Genomic DNA, 6936 nt, shown 5'->3' on the forward strand with positions numbered 1-6936 from the left:
CTGCAGAACAGATGCCCAATACAGCCAAATTAAATGATTTTAACTTTCACTATGTGGTCTCTGGAATGTGGCTGGCACTTCCCAAAATGATTTAGTTATGTGCTAAATACATAGGAACAGACAGTGGACCATATCATTCTTTCAGTCTTCAAATATTTTTTACTGGAAGACCATGTATTGCCTTCATTCATTGTATTTCAAATCACTGTACATTTAATTTTATGGAAATACTGCCTTCATTTTCGGGTACAAAAAACCCCCCTAAAATTGTTTCTGGAATGTAGATAAATACCCAACTTAAACAGCAAAAAAGTGCACCATAATTACTGATGCACTATAGTTATCTATGCATTTTCCATGTTTCTTATATAACTATTTTGTTGATAACACAAAACATAAAGAGCAATATGACAAACAGGCATTTACATATACTTCTAAAGTCTTATTGAGAATATCTTGTTGGCATTGGATAACGAATTACAGGCACAGCTGCAGTGGCAGAGTGTGCATATGCCTGTTGGTTCATACCATTGTGCATATTTGGAACATTACATCCATATTGCTGAGTGCTATCATAACCACTCTTGTAAGTCCCTGTTCTAAAACTGGTCTGTATACCAGAGGACACAAAATTACTCCCAAAGCTCCCATTGGTGTAATTTGTAGTACTATAAACACCATTCTGGGTTTTTGCCCTCAAATCTCTCTTAAGCAGACTAGAGTAACCTCTGCCATAATTTTCCTGCCCATAAGTGTATTAAATCCACCACTTTTGCCCACAGAGTATCTGTCCCAATGGTTATCCTTCATGCCTCCTCCACCCCTGGAATGACCTGAACCTGTCTTCAACCAACTGAAGCAACTTGGGATTAATTGCTTGATTAGCTTCATAAAGAAGAGAGATAAAGTTGCTCACTTGCTTATATTATTAGGTGTAAAGAAAGTGTATGCTGTTCCTGTTTTGGTACTATAAGCAGTTCTTCCAATTCGATGAACATAATCTTCTGAGGAATTAGGGTAGTAGTCATAATTGATGACAAATTTCACATCTTCCACATCTAGCCTTCTGGAGGCCACATCTGTAGCAATCAGAATAGGAACTTTTCCATGTTTGAATTCATTTAGAACCCAGTCACGTTCTGTTGACTCTTGTCACCATGGACACCCATAAAAGGCCACCCATCTCTCCTCATTCTTCTAGTTAGTTCATCATATCTTCTTTTGCTTTCAACAAAGACAAGGCTTTATTCTCTTTCTTACTCATGATCTCTTTCATTGGATGAATAAGTTTTTCATCCTTTTCTACATCATGACACACATCCACAATGTGAAGAATGTTGTTGTTTGCCCTCAGTTCCGTGCACTAATGTTTATATGATATGGTCTTTCAGGAAACCCTCAGCAACCTGTATTACTTCTTTTGGCCAAGCTGCACTCTACCCTAGGGTTTACCTGTCACATCTTATCTGATACACAATCTTCCTTATTTGGGATTCGAAGGCCATGTCAAGCATTCTATCTGCTTCACAAAGGACAAGGTAGATAGCTCTTCTCAGATTTGTTTTCCCACACTCTCAAAAAAAGTAAATCTGTCTTCCAGATGTTGCAATAGATTTTCACACCTCTCTCCAAGTATTCGTGGTCTTTTGGGAACACCACCATAGATGCAAGTAGAATTCAATTGACATGCTCTACAGTATTCAGCAGATATTTACTGCACCTGTTGGGTCAGTTCCTGAGTTGGTGCCAGCACCAAGCAAATAGGCCCATCACCTCTCTCTAAGAATGACTGATGATTGATGTGGACAATAGCAGGCAGCCAATAAGACAATGTTTTTCCAGATTCAGTATGTGCTACTTCAACCACATCCAATCCACTTAAACCAACTGGCCATCCCTGAGCTTGATGAGCAGTGGATTCAGTAAAATTGTCTTGTACTCAAATCCATGACATTTGCAGGGAAGTTTGCTTCAAAAAATTCAGAAATGGTTTTGGCCTCTACTGCAATTTCCTTGATTCCTCTGTATGTATCTACCTATTGCAATTTCAGAAATTGCAATTTCAGAAATTATGGCCTCTACTGCAACTTCCTTGCTTCCTCTGTATGTCTCTACCTATTGGGCTGTGAGCGAAGCCATATCAAGGTGTTCTTGATAAAAATTCTCAAATTTGGGAAGATCATCTCTATTACAGTTTTTTTTTAACTAGTTTCTGTCCAGCGTTTCCAAATTTCTTTCCTAATAGAGGCCCTGCCTTACTTCCTCCAAACTGAGGTGCACCAAACCCTCGATCATGGCCATGGTCTCAGTCACTCGAATAGCCTGACATGGCATCAATGATTGCAGTCAGCAGAAAAGGAAGTGGAGAGAATCAGGTGTGACAAGTCACTGAAGGTGACTTCAACAACAGTGAAGCCCGTGGGAGCTGCTGCGGTGGAGAGGTGGCAATGACAGGAGCCTGAGCTGCTCACCTAGAGACCAGTGTAAATGAATGAGCTGATCATATCATTTTTAATGGTCATATAATAGGTTGGGCTATAAGACTTCATTGCTCCCCGGCAGTCACCAAATTGTATTCATTGGACAAAGTTGTATTTAAAACCATCATATTTATCTTCTAATGTCCAGGCTTCTCAGCCTTAGAAAGATTCCACTGCTGGGATTATACCAAAATAATCCAAAAACACCAATTTAAAAGAACCTGTGCACCCCAATGTTCATAGCAGCACAATTGACAATAGCCAAGTGCTGGAAGCAACCTAAATGCCCATCAGTAAATGAGTGGATCAAAAAACTATGGTACATTTACACAATGGAATACTACGCAGCAGAAAGAAAGAAAGAGCTACTACCTTTCGTGACAGCATGGATGGAACTGGAGAGCATTATGCTAAGCAAAATAAGCCAGGGGGTGAACGACAAATACCATATGATCTCACCTATAAGTGGAACCTAATCAAGAAACAAGCAAGCAAGAAAAATATAACCAGCAACATTGAAAGAAAAAACAAACTGACAGTAAGTAATGAGAGGGAAGGAGGGAGAGAGATAATGGGGAAAAGAAGGGGAAAGGTCAAATCAAGGAACATGTATAAAGGACCCATGGAGAATGCCAAAGTGGTAAAAGATTGAGGGTGGGAGGTGGGGGTGGGTGGAGCAGGGCAAAATGGTGGCAGGAAAATGGAGACAAATGTAAAAAAAAAAGAAAGAAAGAAAGAATCACATAACCACATGGGGATTCCTACTGAAGCTCAGTCTTTAGAAACTGGACCTACAACATGACCCAGAAGTATCTCTTTATCAGATTAGTAATATTCCCCATCCCTATGCCTATTACAAACTTTAACCTCTTTTTTCAGACTCCTTCTCTACCCCATTTACTCCCTACTCTTACAGAAGTTTGCTTTGCTTCCTCTATCAGCAAAATAATAGAGGCCATCTGTGAGAGGGAGAGCCCCAAACTTTCTGCCTTGACATAGTGACAAATATGCCAAGACATAGACCTATTCTTTCTTTTTCCCTTCTATCTGTGATCTGGATCTCACCTTTTCACTTATACCCTCAGATGTTCACTAATTTTCCTGTTCAAATCCATCATTAATTATTCCATTTCATAGTTCAGTATTTAATGATGGTCAAGCCTAATTTTACTAACAACAGACATAGAAAAAACTCTCCAAAAAAAATCTTCAGCTATCATACAATGCATTTCATTATCTCATTACTGTGAGAATGCCTCAACACATTACAACTTGTTGCAATATGGCTGAAGCTACTTTAAGGTCTTCTCTTAATTGTCAAATTCAATTTACACATCTCAATCGCTACCCGACTTTATTTTCTGTGTCATTTGATGCTGTTGGCCACTCCCTTCTACTCAAAACTTCCTTCTTCCTTGGTTTCCATCATAATATTCTTTGCTGTTTTTTTTCCCCTTACCTTTGGTATTATTCTTTTTCAGTCACCTTTGAAGGTTTCCCCTATGCAATCAAACCTTTGAATGGCATTGTTTCCCAGGGCTCTGTTCTCAAAACTCCTTTTTTCACTCCATTCACTTCCCCTAGGTTAACTCATCCATATTTATGGCTTTCATGACCACCAATGTAATTGCAATTTCAAAAGATAGGTTATCAGCCCAAATAGCCTGAGCTGGAAGTGCATATTTACTATTGACAACTAGACATGTCCATTGGAAATCTACAGTAAACTCAAACTCAACATATTAAAAAACTTGAATCCACCTTTCTCTTTCCTTCCTCATTTCTTCTAATCCTTTAACTTCTCTAATTTATTATTCACTAGCTGCCCAAGCCAGAAATATGTTTGGTATCATCAATGTATTCTTCTCTTTTATTCTCCATATCCACTCATTTATTGAGTCATGACAATTTAATTCCTAAATAACTTGCATCTCCACCTCACTTTTCTATAGTATACTTATCTTTATTACTCTGAACTAGTCTGTCTGCATATCACAACTTCTTCCAATGGTTCCCAAATAGCAGATGAAGTGAGCTTCTTAGAAAATTTGATCATATTTTTCCTTGTTTCAAATACTTTGTTGACATTATTTCCTGTGCTTCTCTAACTTCCCATCTGAAAAATCCCTAGGAGCTTGAAGTATAGTTAGAAGCAGCTCAGTGCAAGTTGAAACTTTCTCTTTTTTAAGTTAAGAATTCAATCATTTAGCACTCTATATGGCATTATATTTGTTTATTTAAATATAAAAATATATATTGTCATAGTTCCATCAACTTAAAAAAGTATTCAGATAAAATTTATGCATCAAGAAGACTGGTCATGTTTAACTTAGCAATTCAAGAATCCTACTTGCACACCATCTTCTATTGCAGTTTGAGAAGCTCAGGTCCTATAGGAGCAAGTTCAAACTCATTAGCAGGGTATAAAAAGTCATCTTTGATCAAGCCCCAGGGGTTCTCAACCAAGATAAGAGGTACTACTTAGGAGTATTTATAAAAGCGTATGTATGACAGAATGTTTTTTATTATTATAATAACTGGGGGCGGTGTGGATTTGGCATTTAGTGGGAAGGGGGAAAGAATATAAACATTCTTTCTTTCTTTCTTTCTTTCTTTTTTACAATTTACACATACTTTATTTGATTGAAAGCCTTCTTATGGTACATATGATGTTTTACATAGCTGATCTCAACTATGTTCACACTGATGGCTATGAGTTGTATTTGGTTTTCTATGCTCAAGATGCTGTTCAGTTGCTATTGCTGTCGGTTTGTTTTCTTTCAGGATTAAGGTGGGTACTTTCATATAAAATCTTATTTTTAATTCCTTCTCTGGCAATTCTTTCCTTGATTCTTGGCTTCACATAATTATACCTACAATGGAACTGGTTAACAAAAATTGTCCAAGGGCAGCCACAACAAATATTAACGAACCATATAATACTAAGTCCCATGCACAGTGAATGTTGTTGACATCTAAAATTCCTAGGAGGTTGAAGGCCTTCCCCTTCCTTGGCTCTTTATGTTCTGGTGTGGCCATGGGGACAAGTAGATGCCTCCAGCCTTGGCCTCTCAAACATTCTTAAAATAGGGGGACAGTCTCACATGATAAAGAATTGCCCTGACAATACCTCCTGTCTACCTCTACAAACTCATTTCTCATTGTGTGCTTTCTTTATAATCCATCCTATGGCCATAGACAACAATATACAGTTTTTCTTATAGGTCATGAGACTTTACATCTCCAAATCTTGAGAGAGGTTGCTTTGTCTGCCCACTATCCACACCTCCTCTAGTAACTGTTTTCTAATCCCAACCCATCATTTCTCCCAGGGAGAACTCTGCTTGTCCACAATAATGCATGGAATAGTAACTCAGTACATATTACATGTTTGTTGAATAAATAAATCAGTTAATTCCAATTAGTACCATCTTCTAACTAATTTATGAATAAACTCTTTCCTGAGTGAAAATTAGCCAGGATTTGCCATCATTTGGGATCATTAATGTAAAATAAAGAGGGAGTAAAGAATTAGAGAGACTTTAAACCATCAGGCATGCAAGGCAATGGGTACATAACAGAATAAAAGAGACAAGAAAGAGGAGATAAAAATGGGCAAGAGAAAAATTGTGCTACTTTTCTTACCTGTCAATAGTCAACACTTTGCACAAAAGTTTGCCATGCCCCCCATTCTCTGCCCCCTCTCTTGCAACAATTCCTGTGGATCTCACCTAGAAGGACTTCCATATTACCTTCTAATTTATTATTTACTCATTTTAAAATTATAAAACCAATAAAGAAATTTGTTATCATTTCTTTAAAAGTTGACTGAAAACAAAATCATAAAGGGGATATAAAGTGAAAAAAGTACCAAATTTATACCCCAAACCTCAGTCTTTGTCCTCAGAAGTGACTGCTATTAATATTTTCTTTGGTCTATGCATAAAATTGTATTTTTATTTTTTAAGAAAGAAGAAATCATAACATACATACTGCAATGTTTAAATATATGTGTCAATTTAACTGAGTCATAGGAATGCCCCTATAGTTGGTTAAACATTACTCTGGGTATGTCTGTGAGGGTATTTTGGGTCAGATTAACATTTAAAAAACTTATTAAAAAAGAAAGATGGCAGAGATGAATGGGAGTCACGCTGACCGCCTCTCAAGACCAACTGGAATTGCGACTAAATAGTGGAGAAATCACCTGGAAAACAATGGAATGATAGAGGGAGAGGAGCTTTGGAGCTGCGGACAGACAGTGGAATCAACTTTCACACATCCTAACGGGTGAGAAGTGTGGTGTAGGATCAAGAGGGGGCCTGGGCACCCGCGGGCACCAGCACCAGAGGGACATTGAAATGGCCAGTTAGATCTCCCTAAGAACAGAGTCTGAACCATAAATAGGGACCCCTAGACTACAGCAGCTGAAACCAGGAAAACGCACAGACAAAAC

At 37.9% G+C, this 6936-nt stretch overlaps 1 pseudogene; it reads right to left on the minus strand.

Moving 5' to 3' along the window:
• Nucleotides 1-442: 442 nt before the first annotated feature.
• LOC129076253 (probable ATP-dependent RNA helicase DDX5) lies at nt 443-2365 on the minus strand (annotated as a pseudogene).
• Nucleotides 2366-6936: the final 4571 nt, after the last annotated feature.

Source organism: Pteronotus mesoamericanus, unplaced genomic scaffold (assembly GCF_021234165.1).
Source record: "Pteronotus mesoamericanus isolate MK-2021 breed Mesoamerican mustached bat unplaced genomic scaffold, CSHL_Meso_final contig_58, whole genome shotgun sequence".
In the NCBI taxonomy this organism is placed as follows: Eukaryota; Metazoa; Chordata; class Mammalia; order Chiroptera; family Mormoopidae; genus Pteronotus; species Pteronotus mesoamericanus.